Source organism: Chionomys nivalis, chromosome X (genome assembly GCF_950005125.1).
Source record: "Chionomys nivalis chromosome X, mChiNiv1.1, whole genome shotgun sequence".
NCBI lineage: Eukaryota > Metazoa > Chordata > Mammalia > Rodentia > Cricetidae > Chionomys > Chionomys nivalis.
Genome location: NC_080112.1, coordinates 72,607,781 through 72,630,114, shown reverse-complemented (window position 1 = coordinate 72,630,114; position 22,334 = coordinate 72,607,781). Strand labels below are relative to the sequence as shown.

The 22,334-nt window shown below is 44.6% G+C and overlaps 1 pseudogene; it reads left to right on the top strand.

Annotated features, from left to right (window-relative positions):
* The first annotated feature begins 15,254 nt into the window (after positions 1-15,254).
* Positions 15,255-20,069, top strand: LOC130867319 (polycomb group RING finger protein 6-like; annotated as a pseudogene).
* Positions 20,070-22,334: the final 2,265 nt, after the last annotated feature.

Below are 22,334 nucleotides of genomic sequence, written 5' to 3'. Positions count from 1 at the left end.
AACATTCATCACTGGGATATACGGCCTATGTGTATACGAGTTTTATAAGGGAAATAGAGAATCTGGGGATATTTTTCTGTAAGGTTAGTTACCCAAACTAGCCCCAACTCTAAGCCAGAGATTGCTAAAGATGACTCAAAAAAGTGCAGGTAAATTAAAGATTTAAGCTGGATGGTGATGGTTCACGCCTTTAATCTCAGAACTCAGGAGGCAGAGAAAGGTGAAGCTCTGAGTTCGAGGCCACCCTAGTCTACAGAGAGAGTTCCAGGGCAGCCAGGGATACACGAAGAAACCATGTCTCAAAAAAAAAAAAAAAAAAGCCGGGCGGTGGTGGCACACGCCTTTAATCCCAGCACTTGGGAGGCAGAGGCAGGTGGATCTCTGTGAGTTCGAGACCAGCCTGATCTACAAGAGCTAGTTCCAGGACAGGCTCCAAAACCACAGAGAAACCCTGTCTTGAAACTAGCTGGAATAGATCAAATATTGTCAGTTCATTAAATAGGTACTATTGTTACTCTTGTGTGCAGTGAGGTCAGAAGCTCAAATGGTCTCATTCTTGCTCAGATAGACATCAGACACCTTAGGGATGGGATGCATGCTCTTCATTTTCCAGGATAAGATGGTCTAGGGAAACATGTCTTCTAAATCCTAGTCTCTTATGTTCCCAACCACAGTGGAACCGAGCCAAAGACCATCCCCTCAACTCTTTGACCTTCCTTGATAGGAAAGAGTTATACCTCCTGTCTCCTAAGGTCCCCACCTTAGCTGGAATTTTTGGGAAATGTGTCTGAAGGTAGGAACCTCCATGCCTTTGAGGCGCTATGACACCACACTAGCCTGAGCATTGCCAGAGTGGAGGTTTAGTAGATCATAACTCAAAGTCTCACCAGCCAGTTGAACCAGAACCTGATCCAATTGGCTACCCCTTTCACTACAACATATCGTCAACCTACCAAGGGCAACTTCAGTGTTTTTTTTTCCAATGTTTTTTTTTTTATCTAAAATGGGATGTCATTGACCCTCATGTTTCTAGAAATTTCACTAGAGTGCAAGAGGAGCCCCCAATGAGTTTAAGACTAGAAACCAAAGGGCGTTAGTATTTGGGTCAATCTTATGATGGCAATCTAACATAAATAAAAATGTAAGATGGATAAAGGGTGTATTCTAATCTCAACAAAGATATTTGAATTATACAAAGTTCCTTATTAAGGGTACAGCAGATTACCTAAAGCTCACCCGGGAAATGGTGTGGGAAAATAGATTAGCCTTCAATATGATGTTGGCATACAAAGGGGAATCTGTGGTGATGGGTAGTCAATGTTGGACTTCATTCCTAAAAAGAAAGCTTCCAATAGCACTATGCAAAAACTCTTCAGGGAGGTTAACTAAAATTATGAAGAGGCAAAGGTTCCTTCATCTTATCTCAGTTGGAGCCATCTTTGGTTTGATCTGTACCTGACACACACACATCCTGCTTTTCTTCTACCCCAACCGTCACAAGCCCTATGGGAAAGCACCCAATCCTGTTCTAGGAATGCAGGGTTGAAAAGCCTCAACTAACTGCATGTTCTTAGGCTTCTGTTCAGTTGCTCGGTTGCTTTACTTCTCCCTGCAACTCCCAATCAGGGTATAGTTTTCCTGTGTTCTTTTCCTTTAAAAGCTCCCTGTAAAATGCATTCTGGTGCTGCTCTGTGATAAAAGTGTTTCTCTCCAGGCAATTGCTGTCTGGCTTGATACAGAGTCTCAATTCGGACTTTGGTCATGCTGAGTGGCCTTTGGGTCTCCACACAGCAACATTTGGAGATCCCACTGAGATCCTTTTGAGACCCTCACCAGTTTGACCAACCCCCAGGTATTGGCACAGGCTATAGACCACAGTGGGCACAGACTCCCTTCTAAAGGATGCAAAAAATGTTCCAGGACACTGGGAGATAAGATCTTGGTGCTTGCAGTGGTCCAGCCCCCTCTGACACCCCTGTCTAAATTTCCTCAATAAGAGTCACCTGGTCTGTCACCTCCTGAGGGAAGTCTGTTTAGGACACAAAGGAAAGAGCAGCTACAGCCACTGATCCAGTGTCCAGGATCTGTGTGAGCCATGACTGGATTCTCCTGGTCTGTTCAGATATATGACTGTGGGGTGGCTGCCCAGTTGTCTTTACTGTGTGTCTCTTTGTGAGTCTTTCTGTGTATTTCTGTCAGTTCTGTTTCCCTATATTGACTGGTGGCTTTCTCTGGTATGAGAACCACCCACCCTCACCCCCACTTAAGTTCTATGTCCTCTTGTTGGGGACCTGAATTCTTTTGTCTCTATCAGGTTGCCCAGAGAAACCCCAAACTCCCACCTGTCTACTCCCTGAGGGCTCCCTTGTTTTGTTGCTGAACTCCCTCTCAGTCAGTCACAGTCCCTGTGTGGAGGCTGGGAGGGGTCCTCTTGCCATCTAAGTGGGATGCATACTGGGAGGGAGAAATAGTTCCCCATGCCTCTCACTCCTTCTGCTCCCTCCCCACCACCTGCTCTAAGTATCTCCAGAGAAGTGGGAAAGTTCCCCAAGGCCATGCAGTGTGGGGTGGGAGGTGGGGTTCCACTCTTTATACTTTCATAATTTGTGTCTGCTTTTCAATCAGTGATCTGTATAACTGGAAAACTCAAAACCCACCATTCTCTGAAAAACCGCTCCCAAGACAGGCAGGACAATTGCTGCCAGTCAGTACAACCTGGATAGAATGGGTTTTCCCGGCTGTCCAACACTAAGCCGACTTTAAGCAGTTTTCACTAGACCCTTTTTAGAATGATTAAAGACAGTTGCTAAGAGGATTGCCATTGTCACCCAGTCCCAGATATTAGAAAAAAAGTTATAGCCAAGTGGTGGAGGCACATGACCTTAATCCTAGCACTCAGGAGACAGAGGTCAGGCAGATCTCTCTTGTGAGTTCAAGACCAGCCTGGGCTACACACTTAAGTTCCGGGACAATCAGGGCTACATAAAGAAACCCTGTCTCATAAAACAAACTCAACAACAACAAAAAAATTCAACAGTTTAAAGGTCTCAACAGGTCCCAGTTGCTGGAGATATCTCAAAGGGTGTTTAACAACAGAGAATTGATTGGAATGAGCCTTCTGCATAAACTGAAAGCCACATCACCTCTGATGGTGAGACACAGACTTCTAGATACCCAGCAAAATTTGGTGCCTTGCCCTCTGTCAGAAGAATATCTCCTAGCAGAAAATCTTGCCTCCAATCAAAAGATACAGTTGGACTGTCTCTCAGATTGACAACAAAGATTCCTGGGGGTCTGAGCAGAAGCCAACCCCAGGACTGGTCCAACACCAAGTTCAACTAACCAGTTCAGCTATCCCTGTGCAGATTAAATAATACCCAAGGACCCTGAAAGCAAAAGGGGAAATTACAGTTCATATTGCCTGAATTAAGGAGATAGGCATTCTGGTGTCCCGCCATTAACCCTGGAGTTCACTTTTGCCTGTGAAGAATCCTGAGACCTCAGATTATAGACCTGTCCAAGATCTGAGGGAAGTGAGTAAGGAGATCAATACTATCCACCCAATAGTACCAAACCTATGCACTCCCATGAGTCTGATTCCTCCAGAGAAACAGGTGTGCACTGTCTTGGGCCTGAAAGATGCATTCTTTATCCTCCCGTTGGCAGAGGTGAGTCAACCCATCTTTGATTTTAAGTAGGCAGACCCAGAGGAGGATTACGGTAGGCAGCATTCCTGGACCAGGTTGCCCCAGGATTTAAAGACACTAAACGCAGACTTTTTGCCCTTCTGTCAGAGGTTTTCTTGGGAAAAAATAGATTATAAAATGGCCACCAAGGAACTGCTGCAAGGGTTACAGACCTTGGGCTACAGAACAGAGTGTCATCGGCTAAGAAAGTCCAACTTTGTACATCAGAGGCTATCTATCTTGACTACCAGCTGAGGAGAGATGAAAGGAGCCTGTCTCAGAGTAGGATTGGTGCCGCCCTTCAGATCCTTACATCAAAGACTTATAAGACACAGGTTCCAGAGTTCCTAGGTGCTGCTGGTTATTGCTGCCTCTGCATACCAGAGTTTGCAGAAATAGCAAAGGCCGGGGAGGGGGGCACTAAGCCCCTAATCTGGACTGAAACTAAACAAAAGGTGTTTGAGGTTTTACAAACAGCTCCAACTTCTGCTGGAGCCCTGGCACTTCCAGATGTCTCAGAGTCTTTTCATCTGTTTGTTCATGAAACAAAAGGCATTGTACTAAAAGGGTTTTAACTGAAACTTTGGAGCTTTTGAAATGCCTGTGATATACCTGTCCAAATGATTGGACCCTGTAGGCACAAGATGGCCCACCTGTCTAAGAGCTGTGGCGGCTACGGCTAGTTTCATGAAAAAAGCCAACAGGTTAACTCTGGGTCAGAATCCGAGGAGCATCAGAACTCTGGTTGTCTAATGCCTGTGTGATCTAATATGAGGCCCTATTCCTGGACCACTCTCGAGTCTGGTTTGAGAGACCCACTGCTGTTGAACACCAGGCAAGGGAAGCCTATTACCTCTGAAAGATGACGATACAGTGCTCACCCCAGATGGGAACAGCTTCATTTAAGATAAAACTAGTCACTATAGGCCCTCTAGTCTTCCATAAAGTTTGGCATCAGACTGTCTGACAGACCCAACCAACCTCTGGGTCCCTGACCAGTTTCCCTCATTCAAGCCCAATAATACTCTCTGGGTCAAGTGGATAACTAAAGGGGCCCTGAAGCCAACTTTAAAAGGACCATACATGGTGATTCTCTCCACTCCTGTGTAGCCATGAAGGTAGCTGGCATTGCACAATGGATCCATTACACCCAGGTTTAGAAAGCTAAAGCCACAGATGTTGAGGCCAAATGGATTGTCTCTAGACTATGAACCCATTAAAATTCAGATTTCATTGGCCCTAAGTCCTTCCACTCCCTGTCCCTCTACCTCCTTTTGGTCTGTTGTTTGGTACAAATACAGGGTCATGGTCTAACCACCACCTCCTTCAGGGTCAACACTTCTTGAAATAAAAATGTGTCCTCAAAAGCCAGATATGGTGGTGCACACCTTTAATCCCAGCAGGAGGCAGAAGCAGGTGGATCTCTGTGAGTTCAAGGCCAGCCTGGTCTGCTGAGTGAGTTCAAAGACAGCCAAAGCTATTCAGTGAGACCCTGTCTGAGAAAACAAATAAACAAAATGTGCTCGAGGCATTTCTCCCTCGAAATGGTGAGTCTCTGTATTAGATAATCACATGAGAATGTGACCACTCACATTCCCCGAAACCCCCACCTAGTAAAAAAGACCAGGATGGAGCCACACTAGGTGTGCTTTCCTGTTGGGCTTGGCCGAACTGTGGGCCCTTCAGCTGGAAGAAAATGTTTGGCTTTGCTGAAATCCTCTGTATTGTGTGATCGTTTTCTTGAGACGTCACACCCACCCGATTCTTGTATGCTGACATCTAACTGTGGATTTAGTCTGCCATTCTCTGATGATCAGAGACCCTTTCCACATACCTCTCATTTCTTGAGTAGTGGTTTCTTAGCCCCTTTACTAATTTTTTAATTAAGTAGCTTGTTTTGTTCTGTTTGGGATTTGGTCGTCCGACTTCCTTAGCTATTCGGGACATTAACTCCATAGCACATATATTCTCGCAGTATGTTCTGTCAATTTGAAATCTGATTTTGATTTTGTTGATTGTGCAAAAGCAAGATAATTCCCACCCTTCCGATGTGTGAGCGCTAATCCTTTTCAAGGACCCTTATTAAGTTCTTCCCTAAGAGTATTAAGAGTTCAGGTCTTAGGTAGGCCTAGTGGCCCAGCCTGTAACCCCAACTATTCCTGAGGCAGGAGGCTAGATGGCTACTGCAATGCCTCCCTGGGCTACAGACCCAAATGAAGGAAGTCTGGGAAACAGAAGGAAGATGCCTTGAACATTTAAACTAAAAAAAAAAAAAAAAAAAATAAGTTAAAGTCAGGCAGTGGTGGTGCTCGCCTTTAATCCCAGCATTCGGGAGGCAGAGGCAGGCATATCTCTGAGTTAGAGGCCAGCCTGTCAGCCTGTCTAGAGAGTGAGTTCCAGGACATCCAGGACTGTTACATAAAGAAACCCTGTGTCCCCTGCCAAAAAAATTAAGTAAAAGATGTAACTCAGGTTGAGCATACTGACACACATCTTTAATCCCAGCACTCAGACACAGAGGCAGGAGGATCTCTGTGAGTTCAAGCTGAGCCTGGTTCCAAGACAGTCAGGGGCTACAGAGAGAAACTCTGTCTCTCAAAAACAGCAAACAAAAAGAGATATAATTCATTGGTAGAGTGCTAGCCTATAATGTGTGAAGCCCTTGGTTTAATAACCAGTAGAATGAAGATTGTAGATTTTACATTGGGGTTTTGAGTTTGATTATCTGTACATGTTTACAAAGCTCCTCATAGCAGGGCCTTGTACATATAGGCAAGTGCTGGACCATAGAGCCATATTCCCAGCCCTGTTTTGCTTTTCTGAGTGTATGTGGGCTAGGGTGGCCCAAAACTCATGGTAGTTCTCCTGCCTAATCTTTCCCAGGACTGGATTTATAGACAGAAGCTACCATGCCTGGTTGTATATGTTGGAATGTGATATATTCTGTGCCCTGGTACGTATGTCGCCCTTATATGGGACATTTTCCCCCAGTCTACTTTGCATCCCAGAAGTATATGAAACATTCTGTTTATAAATTGCTCCTAGCAGGGACCTAGAGCTGGTCCAGAACCTGGTCTACATCATTCTGAGATCTAGTCTATATACCTGGGGCAAGTGTGGTCCAGTGTTTGATGTGTGGAGGAAGGAAAAGTTTAAAAATAGTCGTTGAAAAAGATGGCTATGTGGCCCAGTCGCTAGCCATAAGATCTTTCTTTCCTCACCTGCAAAATGAGACGATATTCACCTGCATTAGAGGCTCAGAATTTGTGATGGCTAGTTTTATGTCAACTCGAGACAAGCTAGAGTCATCAGAGAGGAGGTATCTCAAAGGAGAAAATACTTCCAGAAGATTGGGCTGTAGAAAATACGTCCATAACATACAGGACATTTTCTTAATTAGTGATTGATGGAGGTGGGTGGCCCTGGACTAGTAGTCTAGGGTTCTATTAAGAAAGCAGGTTGAGCAACCCACATAGAGCAAACCAGTAAGCAGCATTCCATCATGGTCTTTTCATCAGCTCCTGCCTCCAGGTTCCCACCCAGTCTGAGTTATTGCCTTGGCTTCACTCAGTGATGAACAGTGATGTGCAAATGTAAGTCAAATAAATCCTTTCATCCCCAAGTAGTTTTGGTCATGGTGTTTCATCATAGCAATAATAACCTTGACTAAAATTGAACGAAACAGGATTATTTAATCCACTGATGCTCTCGTCTTAAAAGGAATAGGAGATAGTTTATTCCGGGGCTATTTTGAGTAACCATGGCCTAGGAAAACAGATTTAGGTTACCCAAATCCCATTTTCTAATGTGAGACCAGTTTCTTGATGGTTTATAGTTATACAGGACAAAGAAGGTCATGCATCAAGGCAAGTTTAAACTACATTGATGAGTAAGTTCACCAGGGAGGCAGGTAGAATGCGATGGGGGAGCTATTTATAGGCCCAAAATACTATCTGGTGGCATTCTCAGCTTCTGGATTAGCAGAAGCTAATGTCCTGTTAAGTTAATAGCTTCTCGAGGTTTTTATTTATTATCACAAGATATTAGTTCAGATACAGAACAGGGCAAGGAATGGCGGTTCTAGAAGGCTAAAACTAGCTTTTTTTTTTTTTTTTTTTTTTTTTGGTCTTTTTCGAGACAGGGTTTCTCTGTGGTTTTGGAGCCTGTCCTGGAACTAGCTCTGTAGACCAGGCTGGTCTCGAACTCACAGAGATCCGCCTGTCTCTGCCTCCCGAGTGCTGGGATTAAAGGCGTGCGCCACCACCGCCCGGCTAAAACTAGCTTTTTGTTCACAGCAAGAGGCAGTTTCATTTCAGGAACTTTTGTTCACAAATAATACGAACACAAGCATGTAAATACCCACTAAATAGAAGTGGTGATATAACGAATCGTCGCACACGATAAACAACATTCTGCTTGAAAAGGACCGGTCATCTCCTCTCCGGGTACCAACAATAGCCCCCACAGAAGGCTTACACTGTGTAATTGCCTCTGTGGCACTCATATTTAAGTGCAGATATCACAGGTGTTTTATTTATGTGACATTAGAAAAGAAGCCCCTGAACTCCAGATAGGAAAAAGTTGCAGTGGGGAAGAAAGTTAGACCACACATTAACTGCACTAGGCCAGGAATTACAAAGGCAGATGTCAAAGGAGTATGGCAGTCACCCAAACTCTTGCAGCTGGCTCAGCCTGAGGCCTTGGATACAAAAGCTGCTTGTCTCACAGATTTCAGTGCCTACCCCTCAGCGTAGGACTAGCACTGCTTCTGTAGGGTGGCGACTGAGAAAGGAAGAAGCCTGTCTCACAGCTTCTCCTCTGAGAGAAAGATGAAGAGGAATGTGTGTCACACAGCATCCCTTTTGCTTTTAAAACGCCATTTCCAAAACTCCTTGCATAAGCCAGGCAGTGCAAGAAAACTCAGCATTTTCTTTGTGGCAGTTCCTTGTTGCTGACAACACTGTCTGATACAGCTCAGAATGGCCTCCAGCTCCCTAGGTAGGCGCAGAGTCCTTCATCTCCTGACTGTCCAGCTTCCTCTTCTGGGTTTCTGGGCTTACCTTCCCCCCTCCACCACGCGGACGGAAATGCAGCATTTCCATCGGGCCAGAAATCCTAGCATGGGATTCCTGACTTCATAACGCTGCAGTAATCCGTAATTTTGAGTATATCACTATGTGGATGCGGTTTGTGGAACCACAAGATGGGCTTTTAAAAAGTTAGATATGCTTGCAGTACCCGGGAAAAAAAAATTCTAGACACGTCTTGGCACCGTGGCAAAGCCAGTAGCAGGCATAATGAAGACTTGATCAGGTTAAAAAAAAAAGTCGGGTAGTGGGGTGGGGGAGGGGCGAGCCATCCGCCTGTGCACTGAAACTTCTAGCACTGCTGCCTGCTTACAGGAAGGAGCACTATTCAGGCAGGCAAGCCAGGCCCGATTAGCTCCTAGGAGACAGACACAGCAGCCGCCAACAGTCAGAGCAGGAGCTGTGGCTGCCAGCTCGGCAACCCTGCTGGCAGCAGCACTCAGCACAGCAGCTTCCCCTCCTCCCTTAAAGGGGCCGCCTCCACAAGGAAGTGCACATCAAAGCTTTCACCAGCTCACCACAGGCAGCCCCAAACATACCAAGGTGCACATCCGGGTCTTTCCAAAGCCCATGGATGAAAAGTACAAAGGGCACTTGAGACCTTCCTAAAAAGCACAGTTCCCCATACCCAGAGTAGAGCTCAGCATAGTGGGATGCCTGTAGTCCTGGTACTGGGGGCCTGATGCAGGAGAATCTCCAGTCCAAATTCAGCCTGAGCTACAGGGTGAGTGAGAGCCTGTCTCAAAGCAAACTCCAGCATAGACCAGCAGGGCTCTTGCTTCTGAGGAGACCCAGAAATGCACACAGGCCGAACACTGAGAAATGCTCCTCCCTAGACTGGGCTGTCCCCAGACAGCTCACACCTAGGAAATGGAACAGAAGGGAAGTCCTGTCCTCTGTGCACCACAGCAGAGGCACCTGGCAAAGTTCATCCCTTGTGGGCAATGGGAATTTTGAGCACCCAGTGGATACCAGGTTTGTTGAGCCTGAAGCTGTGACAGAGTTGGACCCCACTCCTCAGCAACTTTCTTTTTTTTTTTTTTTTTTTGGTTTTTCGAGACAGGGTTTCTCTGTGGTTTTGGAGCCTGTCCTGGAACTAGCTCTTGTAGACCAGGCTGGTCTCGAACTCACAGAGATCCACCTGCCTCTGCCTCCCAAGTGCTGGGATTAAAGGTGTGCGCCACCACCGCCCGGCTCCTCAGCAACTTTCTACAGACTCTGAAGAAAGCTCGGAAGGATGGCCAGACAGCTGCCCTGATGACCAGAGGCTGACTCACATGTGTGGACCAGGACCCTGTGCATCTACAAGACAATGTGGAAAATGTCTACAAGTTTGGATCGCTATTACCTGATATCAAGCTGTACATTCTGGGTGCATGAAGGGTCGTTCTCAGTAAATTCCATCAGATTTGACAGCAAGAGGGCACAAGGGACGAGTTGGAGCCGGAAGTGAATAACAAGGAATGCTGGTCAGATGGTGACAATTCTTGAAACTTAAGGAAGTTCCACATGGTGGTTTTGAGGTTGGCTCTTTATAAATGTCTGCAGGATCTTTTCACAAGGAAAGCCAGAAAGTTTTGGCAGAAAATTGTGCATAAGTATATATCAAGAAATTAGAAGACAGAGTTAGTAAAGAAATGAGGCTGGTCTACAGAACTAGTTCCAGGACAGGTTCCAAAGCCACAGAGAAACCCTGTCTCGAAAAAACCAAAAAAAAAAAAAGAAAAAAAAGAAATGAGGGCTGGGGGTGTAGTTCAATGCCAGAGCCTCCTAGCATGTTGAAGGTCCTGGAGTCCTTCTCCACCTGCTTTGTAAAAACACATGCACGTGCACATGCACGCTCAGAGAGAAAGAAAGGAGAGAGGGATTTTTGGTTTTGTTTTTGGGTTTTTGGTTTTCCAAGATAGGGTTTTTCTGTGTAGTCTTAGCTGTCCTGAAACTTGCTCTGTAGACCAGGCGTACCTCAAATTCAAACTCTGCCTGTCTCTACCTCTCAAGTGATGGGATTAAATGTGTGAGCCACCACTGCCCGGCTGAGAGGTTATTTTGTAGTGTGGTTTGAGGGAGAACTTGATGAAGCTATGAAGCTCTGGTTTCTGAGGAATGAGAAGAAAAATATTCCATCAGCTATAGTCAATGCATAGTACCTATTCAGTATTTGATCTAGGTGAGGGAAAAATTAAACTTAGAATGCTCAGCAATTATACATTAAACTTGATACATTGGGAACTTAAGAAATCTCCCACTGAAGGATAAAAGAGAGAGAGGTGGCTGACTTGGAGCTCCATGAGTCTGAAAGACCCATGGAGGCTCTAAAGAGAGTGATGCGGCTGAGCCCACAGTAGCTCCAGAACAATCTAAAAGGGAAGAAAGCTTTGTCTTATGGGAAGATGCATTTTAAAAGTAGACTCATGAAACTGGAAAAAAAATGCCAAAACAGAGAGCCGTGAACAGCAGAGAATGACAAATGTACACCCATTGCCAAGATGTCTCAGTCGGCAGATTGCAAGCACAAAAGTCATGCTTACAGAAACATCTCAATACTGATTAGGACAGGCCCTAGACCCACCAGTGGCGACTGCAGCAGGCTGCTTACCCTGCTCGGAGTCAGAAAGCATGGGGTAACTGTGCAGCCCAAAGCCTACAAGCACAACATGTGTGCCCAGCTGCTGGCACATAGGACAAAGTGGTGTGCAGCAGCCTGGAACTCCCTTGGAAACATGCCATTACTGAATATGGCTGCCCCGAACCCACCAGCCAGACCCTGGCATTTAGCTAGTGTGCCTGCATTCCATGCTGCTCAAGGTAATGGAGCTACTACAAGCACAGACTCGAGCGTGGCAAGCCTGTCGCGGCAGGCACTGAGGGCAGGGAAGTGTGCAGCAGCCAAGAGCTAGCAGGGAAGCTTCACCTGTATGCCCTGCCTTGCTGCAACATCACCCTGACTCTGGGCAACAGCAGGATGTCCAGACAAGTCTCAGCAACGGTCCAGTATTTGGTCCAGTGGTTCAGAAACCAGAAACCTTGAAACAGATCAAACACTGATTTTCATGAATACTGACGTAATGCTGTTTGGGCAAAATATCTATACTGTGTGACACACTGCAGTTTCCAATGCAACTACGATGAATGGAGAGGTAAGAAAGATGGAAGAATGGAGTGGTGAGTAAAGCTAGAGGCACAACGGAGATATTTGCCACCAGACCACGCTGAAGTCTCTGACACATGTTGACTCCGGGAAGCCATGCAAATGTCTGTGGCCCATGCTGCTCACCAGAAACCACGTGCAAGTCCATAATATATGCTCACACTGACTGTCAAGGGCAAAAAAGCTACTTCTTCAGTGGTATCGATGACTGCAGACTCACAGTCGAGAAAGAAGGACATGGAAAGCTTCTGTCACAACCCCTACTCCCTCCCCACCTCCACCCTCAAAAAGTAATAGCCTAGAGAGGAAACCATCGAAGAGAATTCTTAAAAAGTATAATAAGGATGCTGAAGTGTAGCTCTCCACAACTGAGGCCTTCTGACAGGGGTGTGAATGGGTAAGAACTCAGTTATCTTTAAGGGGCTGGACACAGGGAGTTTAACCTTGCTCCAATGTATACACTGCATAGGCAGTATATATACCGTATATACAAACACAAACTGGACTCGTGTTTTTGTTTTCTTTCTTTTATTTTTTTTCTTTTTTTAAATTAATTAATTAATTTTTTTTTTTTTTTTTTGAGACATGGTTTTGCTGTAGCTTTAGAGCCTGTCCTGGAACTCACTCTGTAGACCAGGTTGGCCTTGAACACACAGAGATATGCCTGCCTCTGCCTTCCTTCCGAGTTCTGGGATTAAAGATGTGCACCACCACCGCCCAGCTGTGTTTTTGCTTTCTTTAGTTTTGTTTTTCTCTTCTTTTTTGGGGGAGGGCCACAAGGGTTGGAAGCAGATCTGGGGAGACTGAGAAATGAGTGTGATTGGGATGCATGATGTGAAATTTCTAAATAATCAATAAAAATATTATATCTGAAAAAAGTACTGAATGGACAGAAAAAATGATCTCCCACTGAAAGTAGTTAGTATAGCTAACATAAACATTCCAGAAATTAACACTCATGTGTGTGGTCAAGTAATTTTTAACTAGGATACCAAGACAACTTAATGGGTAAAGAAAGAATGCTTTCAAAAACAAAGGTTTTCGGCTAAGCAGCCTGTGCATATACAAAAGACTGAGGTAGAGTCCTTATCTTCCATGATATAAAAAATGAACTCAGCCAGGCAGTGGTGGCACACAACTTTAATCCCAGCACTTGCGAATCAGAGGCAGGTGAATATCTGTAAATTCAATGTCAGCCTGATCTACAAGAGCTAGTTCCAGAACAAGATCCAAAGCTATAGGGAAACCCTGTCTCACAAAAAAAAAAAAAAAAGCACAGTACTTGGATCCAGATCTCTAGAATCCACATAAGAGCACATTGCCACACATCTGGAATGACATTGCTGGGGAGGCAGAGATAAGTGGATCCCAGAGTCAATGGCCTTCCAGCGCCACTGGACCTGTGAGCTTCGGGTTCAGTTGTGGACCTTGTCTCAAAAAATAAGATGGAATATGATTGAAGAAGACATCTGATATCAATCTCTAGTGCACACAAACAGGGAAGCACACACAGACATCACACACACCCACAGTGTCAAATACAAGGAACTAAAAACGCATCAAAATCTAAAATAGATCAGTTAAAACCATAATTGCTAACAAGTAAATACTAGAGGAACTTCTTAACATTATAGTTGGGGATGATTTCTTAGATACAATATCAAGTCAGAGAGCAAAACTAAAAGTTCACAGAAGCCAGAGACCAACAATTTAATTTGATCTTTGACTACATTAAGTCCTGTCCCTAAAAACAAAACCAAATTTCTGTACATCAAAGGACACAAAAACACCTGCATTTGGTGGTGCATGTCTTTAATCCCACCACCCTGGACATAGAAGACTGCCTAGTAGTTCTAGGTCAGCCAGGGTTACATTTCTAGACTCTGTCTCAAAACCAAACAGGAACACAATTAAGATAACAAAAAAATGAAACCTACACATTGAGACAAAGTATTTGATAGACATATTAATGATGATTAATAACAAAAGTAAATGCCTACAAATCAGTGAAAAGAGCTCTAATTAAAGAAATAAGGTCATGTGTGGTAGCACATACCTGTCAATCCTAAAGCACAGGAGGGTAAGGCACGTGGACCTTAAGTTCAAGGCTAGCCTGGGCTGCGGAGCAAAACATTGTCTCAAAAAATGAAAAAGAGCCGGGCGGTGGTGGCGCACGCCTTTAATCCCAGCACTTGGGAGGCAGAGGCAGGCGGATCTCTGTGAGTTCGAGACCAGCCTGGTCTACAAGAGCTAGTTCCAGGACAGGCTCCAAAATCACAGAGAAACCCTGTCTCGAAAAACCAAAAAAAAAAAAAAAAAAAAAAATGAAAAAGAACCGCCGCAGCCGGGCGGTGGTGGCACACGCCTTAAGGTCCAAATGAGGAGCAGAAGGAGGGAGAACATGAGCAAAAAATCAGGACCACGAGGGATGCACCCACCCACTGTGACAGTGGAACTGATTTATTGGGAGCCCACCAAGGCCAGCTAGTCTGGGACTGAATAAGCATGGGTTGATTCCGGACTCTCTGAGCATGGCGGTCAATGAAGACTGATGAGAAGCCAAGGACAATGGCACTAGGTTTCGATCCTAATACATGAACTGGCTTTGTGGGAGCTTAGCCTGTTTGGACGCTCACCTTTCTGGACGTAGATAGAAGGACCTTGGTCTTCCCGCAGGGCAGGGAATTTGGACTGCTCTTCAGTAACGAGAGGGAGGGGGAATGGAGTGGGGGGAGGAGAAGAGGAGTGGGGATAGGGGGAGGGAAGTGGGGGGAGGGCAATATTTGGGAGGAGGGGAGGGAAATGGGAAATGGGGAGCAGGTGGAAATTTTAATTAAAAAAGAATAAAAATAAATAAATAAGTAAAAAAAAAAAAAAAAAAAAAGAACCGCCGCAGCCGGGCGGTGGTGGCACACGCCTTTAATCCCAGCACTTGAGAGGCAGAGGCAGGCGGATCTCTGGGAGTTCGAGGCCAGCCTGGTCTACAAGAGCTAGTTCCAGGACAGGAACCAAAAGCTACGGAGAAACCCTGTCTCGAAAATCCAAAAAAAAAAAAAAAAAAAAAAGAGAAGACTTATGTAGGCAGTCCTCAAACAGCAATTAGCTTTTCATACTGTGTCAATATATCATTTTTCAAAATATATAAATTTATAGGTTTCAAAACAGAAATATCATATTCCCTAATAAAAATAATCTTGGATAAATGTGATTCTCCAGAGGAGCATATATTTGGTGCTCAATTAGAAATCATTATTTTGTTATATTTTATTTTTTATTTTTCCATTCAAAAATTTGCACTTCCTCCCCTCTTCCCATTCCCCTTCCGCTCCCTCACTCCCTCTCCTCCCTCCCCATCATTATTTTTTTTGATTGTGTGTGTTTGTGTGTTTTAAATGAGCTATTTATTTATGTATTTATTTATTTATGGGGGGGAGGGATTCAAGACAGGATCTCTCTGTGCAATAGCTCTGGTTGTCCTGGAACTTGCCTTGTGACCAGACTAGCCTTGAACTCGGAGATCCACCTGCTTCTGCCTCCCAAGTGCTGGGATTAAAGGCAAGTGCAACCACCAATTGGCAAGATTTATTTATTTATTTGTTTGTTTATTTATTTATTTGCATTGGTGTTTCGCCTGCATCCATGTCTATGGGAAAGTTCTGGAATTAGAGTTACAGCTGTAAGCTGTCCTGTGGGTGCTGGGAATTGAAGTCAGGTCCTCTAAAGGAGCAGCCAGTTCTCTTAACCACTGAACCACCTCTCCAGTCCGGGAAATCATTATTATTCCTAATGCAACATCACTTGAGATCCAGCTCAGTGTTGAGTGCATAAATTAAGGCAAACAGAATCTTAGGCAGAAATACGATTTTAGTGTGCTTTTTTTTTAATTATTTTTTTTAATTCATTTTTCTCTCATACAATATATCCAGGCCGCAGCTTCTACTCCCTTCACTCCTACCAGTGCCCCTCCCAATCACCCCGCCAAGTACACGCATAGGTACACCTCCCCTCTGTGAAGCAAGAAGCCTTTGAAAAGGCTGGCGCTGGTCCTGAGCATCGCAACTTGTGATTGGCTTAGACAACATTTCTCCATTGGCTCCCCATATTGCCTCGCCTACCTCGCTCTGCTTCTTCTCTTTCCTTTGCCTAGTGGCTTGCGGGTTAGCGTCCCTGCGCCTCTCTGCTCTGCTTGCTTCCTCTCTGCCCTTTTTGTCTTAGCATGGGACATATTGTCATCCTTAATCTGCTCTGTTCTCCCTGGCTTCGTGCTCAGCCTCCCGAGTCTCTGAGTCTCACGTTCATCTCCTTGAGATCTCATCTGGACCCACGGTCTAGCCTTGCATCGTGGTCGCTTCGCCTCATCTCGGTCTCACCTTCCTGTGTGGTTTCGCGTCCTGGTTTGTCTCTAATCTACAGGTTTGTGCTCTGGCCAATCATCCATGGAAGGTGACCAAGTGGCCCCAGAGGGCAGCCTGGATGCTGCCAGAGTGCAGGGAGCAGAGGCCTTGTCACCCCCACTCCAGGCCTCAACTCCTGTAACTGCCACAGCGCACTCAGTTGCCAGGCAAGGCCCTTTGACACGGAGTGAGACAAGGCTTCAAGGCCGCTCAGAATCCAGGCTTCCTAACCTGGAGTGGGAGGGTGCCAACCAGGAGGAGAACCTCGTTCCTCTCTCGCAGCTGACTCCCTATATCTCCTGTTAAATTTGCAAAGGCTACTTAATAGATGCAACAACCATCACAGAATATCTCCATAGCTTCTGTAAAAGCTGCATCATAAAACATTTTGAACATAGCAACAGATGTCCAAAGTGCAACACTGTAGTGCATGAGGCCAAACCTCATAATAGCCTGAGGTCGGATCCACAATTACAAAACATAGTGTACAAATTAGTGGCAGGTCTAGAGGAAAAAGAAAAAAAGCAAAGGCGTGAATTCTACAATGAAAATTGTCCGCAGGCAGGCCCCTCAAGCGAAGAGAACACTAAGGGAGTTGTAGAATCCTATGTTAATTCACATGAACCTGATATGTCCTGGAGTCTATGGGCACTAATGCAGACATTGAACATAGGAAATCACTACAGATGAAATTTGTGTGAGTCTCAGGAAATACAACCATTGGACATATAGAAAAATTTCTCAGAAGGAAAATGGACCTTGCTGCAGTGTATCGGGTAGATATCATGTGCGGTGGGCAGTTGCTGAAGGACTTTCAAACTCTGCAAGAAGTCCAGTGTACAGTAGGGGATGCTGGGATGCAGGACGGTCTGCTAGTTTTTTATTACAGTGTTGTGCTGTCTCCTCCCAATGTGACTCGCTAGGGGTGGTATGAAGGGGCAGAAAGTAAGAAGGCCTCTGTAGAACTGCATCTTACTGAAGAGTTCCAGAAAACATGGAATCCCTAGAATTTGTACTGTTTCTGACACACCTGTTTCCTGCACCTGGAGTCCTAGCATTTAAGGCACAGCTTGGAACTATGGGATACAAAACATTGACTTTTTAAATTCCTTGGGATTCCAAGAACTGTAATGTTGAATGTTGCATCTCATCTTTGAGATAAATTGTTGATCGTTTCCTCATTGGTTGAGACTGTTCTCTTTCAAGTTGGTTGAAATTCTGCTGTTTGTGATGACTTCCAGTGATTGTCTTTTAAAAAACAGCACACTACATGTTCAAGGCCTGTCTTCCTTAAGTTGCAGAGTAAACTCACAAAGACTATATTTGTTTTTGCTACTTTTGTATATTGTTGTAATATTTTGAAGTTACTTGTTTTTGTAACTGACAGCACTCCTGAAGAGCTGTTACTCAGTTCTAAAAGGTAGGAGTTACTATATCAGGGGAAGAAACCATCTCCAGTAGGGTGTATAACTGAAACCAAAACCTTCAGTATAGTAAGACATCTTAACATGTCTTAAAATAAGAGGTGTTCTTCTTGACTTATACATAAATAAATTATTAAATATATATTAAACTAAATATATATGCTGCACACACACACAACATAGTTGTTATCTGTGCTACTGGTGTAGTGTGACATCAGGCAAAGATCCCCGTAGAATGATTGCTGATACCTTGTAATGGTAATGGTACCACTTATGAAATAGAAAAATTCAGTTTAACTTCAGAGGTTTATAGAGTACTTATTGTTTCTTCAGCAAGTCACTTTTACTGATTTAATGTTTGCTGTCTGTTTTCCTATTATTTTGTCACTGGAATTTAAAAATAAGGTTGTTTGTAATCTCACTTTAATGTAGAGACTTCAATTTTAAATAGTCTTTTTTATCTCTCCCCTCCTTCCCCCCAATTCATATCCTGATGCTTTCTAAAAGATACCTTACAGGCTCTGTCTCACAGAAGAACATTTTAAAGTCTGTATTGGAAACTTTAAACATTGGACAAAGAGTGGTAATTATAAAGAACTTGTCAACTCGCCAGGCATGGTGGCGCATGCCTGTAATCTTTGAATTTGGGAAAGGAGAATGGAGGGTCAGGAGTTCAAAGTCTCCTTCAGCCAGCACTATTGGGAGATGCTGAAAACTTTAAGAAGGCTGGGAGTTGGGAGGGGAGCATTGGAAGTGTGAGTTTGAAAGTAGATTGTGATACCCTGTTCTATTCTTTTGGCCACGAGTTGAATGCTCCCTTTCATGCTGTGCTACCTCACCACAGTCCCAATCAACTGGAACAAGCAACCAATGGATTGGAACTATGGAAACTGTGAGCCAAATGAACATTTTCTCTTTTTAGCTTGATTATATCAGTTATTTGTTCTAATAGTAGACAGCTAACACCATAGTCTTGCATTTGCAGTTGATACTGAGGTACTAGCTTGTGCATTATAGTGGATTATTATAATTGCATGTTGTAGCTTGCATTTTAATACAAATTGAATTAGTAATGATGGCGACATTTTCCATTACTGTCTCCTTCCAGGTTTTCAGCGCGATGCACTCAGATTGGTACAGCACCCTGATGTCTACCTCTCTATGAGACAGCTAACAAGCGCCTGGTTCACTAGAAGACCTCCATAGCTGGCATCCACTGTGCAGACAGGCCACAAGAAGGACCTCTTGCTTACAGCATGACCCCATGGAGCTTTGGCACCGATGCCTGCCTAGTTGTTTTTGCTGTTTGGGTTTTCAGTTGTCTTGTCTTTTTCCCTGCCCACTGGTTGAGCTGGTGAGTGTGTATTATATAGGCCTGCAGTTGTCTTTTCTCTTAAAGTCATACAAACTGATTCTGTAACTTCGTGCATGTGTCATGTGTCTCTGTGCTGGTTTTGTACTGTCCCTCGTGTGTTGTGTTGGACTGGCGCACCACAGAGAAAGTTTCTGGGTAAAGGCTTTTGTAGGTAGTGGCTATCCCGTAAAACTAAAGGGGAACCGAGTCGGTCAAGAGTCATAAGGGTATCTTCCCCAGCCACGGATTCTGGAGCTCTATCAAGACAGGGCTCCAGGGAGATACCTCAAGTTTAATTTAGAGGAAAATAAATACTTAGCATATCATGGAGGTATATGACCCTGACTTGAGAGGCATAACAAGATATGCTCAGACTCATTTTGGCTTGCTATCTGGCCCTCCCACCCGGCTAAGACCATGTGGGAAGATTCTGGGACTTGCTGATGTGTCTCTGTTGCTGTCCACTGTTGCTGCTTGTCATGTTGTCTTAGTCAAATCTTACCCACTCCCTAGCTAAACTGGATAGGTATGAAAAGATCTGAATTCTTCCCAGAACCCAAGAATTTCCAGTGTTCATATCCCATTGAAGGTGTCCACATGGTACTATTGGTCATTTTGAAACGGAGCTACTAGTAGAATTAAATTGAGTCTACTCGCAAGGCTCCGTCTGAGCTCCAGTGGCTTGTTCCAGTGAGTCGGGGGAAAGGGTTAAGCTCCAGTAAACAGCTGTCAGGTAGATACTGGGCAGGTGAAAAGACTAGTAGATTGCAAGAGAGAGACTCAGATTCTGACCGCAAGGCTGTAGATGACCGTAGATGAGGCTGGGATTTTCAGCCCGGCAAAATAGGAATGTTCCGTTCACTAGGGAGATAAGAATGCTCACCAGCCACAGTGGCACTGCCTTCCCTTGCCCCTGTGTCTCTTCATGTCCTGACCTATCCACCTACATCTTCTAGGGAAAAATGACAAAAGACATAATGCTTCCTATTAAAAGGCAGAAACTGCCAGGCGGTGGTGGCGCACGCCTTTAATCCCAGCACTTGGGAGGCAGAGGCAGGCGGATCTCTGTGAGTTCGAGGCCAGCCTGGTCTACAGAGCTAGTTCCAGGACAGGCTCCAAAGCCACAGAGAAACCCTGTCTCGAAAAACAAAAACAAAAACAAACAAAAAACAAAAAAGGCAGAAACATCTCATCCTCACCCCTGTTCCTGGGAACCTGAGGGTACAGAATAGAAAAGGCCTGGCCAGTGCCCCTGTGCACTGCAGGGTGCTCAGGAGCTCTAGGGACCTTGCACAGGGATCCTGCCCTCCTTGCTTTAGGGACAATTGAGCTAAACCAGACAAGATCCACTTGGTCCCCCTGGAGAAGGCAGTGGCTGCCCAGTATTGGATACCATGGGGTCCACAAATGGAGGCCACCACCCACTGGAGAAGTCCCTGGAGAAGTCCCTGGAAACTCTAGGAAGTTGTCGGGTAGGCATCCCAAGACAGAGGAAATATTCCTTAAAGCCACCCAGATGCCAAAGCTAGTCTAGAGATTTTGCCTTAAAAGGATAGGGAAGGCAATAGTCTTTTTTTTTTTTTTATTCTGTCCTTTGGGAGGAAAGGTCACAGGAAGGCTCTGGCCTGCAGGAACCAGGTAACTTCCTCTTCTGCATTTCCCCTTAGAAACCAGGAAGATCAAGGAAAACCTGCAACTCTGAGGGTAAAAGTCAGGAATGGGGGATGGGGAATACACAAGCAACCTATATCACTTATGAACCTAAAGGATATAGAAAAAAAAAATCTTGCTGCTATTGTGGCCTCAATATTACCAAGGGCAAAAGGGAATTCTGGGGGCTGGAGCACTGGTTGCTTTTCCAAAAGACCCAGGTTCAATTCCCAGCACCCACATGGCAGCCCACAGCTGTCTGTAACTTCAGTTCCAGGGAATCTGAATCCTCACACAGACACACGTTTAGGCAAAACACAGATGTACATTTCAAAAAAAAAAAATCTTTAAATGAATTCTGAACTTTAATTAAACACCACATGTCAGGAGCACAGCACTCCTCCAGATTACTTAACCATTCTGTAAGCAAACACTAGAGGAGACAAACGGGAAGCTGAAATCATTATAAGTACACAGCATGTTAATACCTAGTACCTGATAGATTATACTCATGCATCCATAAAATAGAAGTAAATTTTCGTAGAGGTACATACTTGGATTCAAAGTTGCTTTGCATACCTACTGGTTTCATATTTGAAGAGCCCAATCAAACGACCTACAGTTTACTTCAAATCTGGCCAAAGGTGGGGCTCACATACCTTCAGTTTAGTAACAGGAGCCTTACAACTCAAAGCTCCACCAACCGAACCAGCAACTGATGCATCACCACATAATAACAAGTCAGTGCCAGGCCTTGGCTATAGGCTAATGTTCTACCTTGATTTTTGAGATAGGATCTGTCATTTTCTGAGGGCTCACGCTTGGGTTGTTTGGCTGCCTACCTGCTTAACTCCAACTTGTCCCTTATTGGGAGTGTATAGGTGTGCTTTTGCTTTTTTTTTTTTTTTTTTTTTTTTATGTGGGTACTGGGTGAAAGAAAGTCAGGGGTATTTGGGCCAATGTGGAAAACAGACTGGCTCCTTAAGGAGGAGCTGTTGCTGCTCTCCTCCCCCAAGGATGTTGGATCCATTACAGTTTGCTACCTGAATGTGGTCAGGACAAATGAGGGAGAGAGATCTGCCTGCCTTTACCTCCCTAGGGCTAGTATTAAAGGCCACCACTAAGCCAGTTTTTTCTTTTTCTTTTTTTTCTTTCTTTTTTTCTTGAGACAGGGTTTCTCCATATAACCCTGCGTGTCCTGTAACTGGTTCTGTAAGAGGACCAACCTGGCCTCTGCCTCCCGAGTGCTGAGATTAAAGGAGTGCATCACCATTGCCTCGCCTGAACTGCTTTCTCAGTGGTAGTCATCTGTAGGTTTTTACCAGGCCTGAATGATGAAGTGACTAAGGTGATGACGTTTAGTCCTGACTCCATTTTGTGTGTACTTAGATAGCATCCTTCTGCCACACACCCCCATAGCCACAGCTGCCCTGGCAACACTCTGGGACTTTCTGTGACCCTGACCATTGTCCAAATGTATTAACCAAAGTAATTAATGCTATGTGAGCTAAAACATAAAGCTAAAATAACTAGAGAAAGCCTAAATCAAAAATAACTGCATTGCGCCTGGAAAATGCTGCTAAGTTCTGCA